We start from the raw sequence: 687 nt of genomic DNA, 5'->3' as shown, positions 1-687 counted from the left end.
CCTCTATCCTTAAACAACTACACTGGTTACCCATAAAATATCGAATTTACTTCAAGATTCTCCTCCTCGCTTTCAAAACTCTCCATAACTTGACACCTCTGTACCTCACTGATCTTTTTTGTTATTACACACCTGCCCAAAGTCTTCACTCCTCCTTATCCATTTAGCTTGTTATACCTCCTGCCCACATGACAACCATGGGATCCAGAGCCTACTTATGCAAAGCCTGTCATCTCTTGAACTCTCTTCCATAGCACATTCGTAAATCTGATACTTTGCCTTCATTGAAATGTAATCTTAAAATTCACTTTTTCAAACTTGCTTATTCTTTTTAATGTCATTATGTATTCTACCATTAATTGTGTTTGATTTTATTGAGATCTGCCTTTTATTATTATTTTTTATCTTTGTATTTCTTGATCGGTGACCTTGAGTGATTTGAATGGCACCTTCAAATAAAATGAATTATTATTATTATTCCACCCTCTAAAGCAGGGTTATTCAACAAAACTGCTCATGGGGCCACAGTTACTGAAAGCCTTCCATTCAGGGGCCGGACATCCAGCAGTTAAAGTCATTATGTAAATAAACCAAGTATGATCTATTACCTTTTAAATATGTTTATTTTGTTGCATTGAAACATAATGCAATAAACAGAACCCAGATCCTATACCCAGAACTGCCACA

Source organism: Nematolebias whitei, chromosome 1 (genome assembly GCF_014905685.2).
Source record: "Nematolebias whitei isolate Nwh7 chromosome 1, NemWhi1, whole genome shotgun sequence".
Taxonomy (NCBI): Eukaryota; Metazoa; Chordata; class Actinopteri; order Cyprinodontiformes; family Rivulidae; genus Nematolebias; species Nematolebias whitei.
This window is presented reverse-complemented; position numbering follows the sequence as displayed.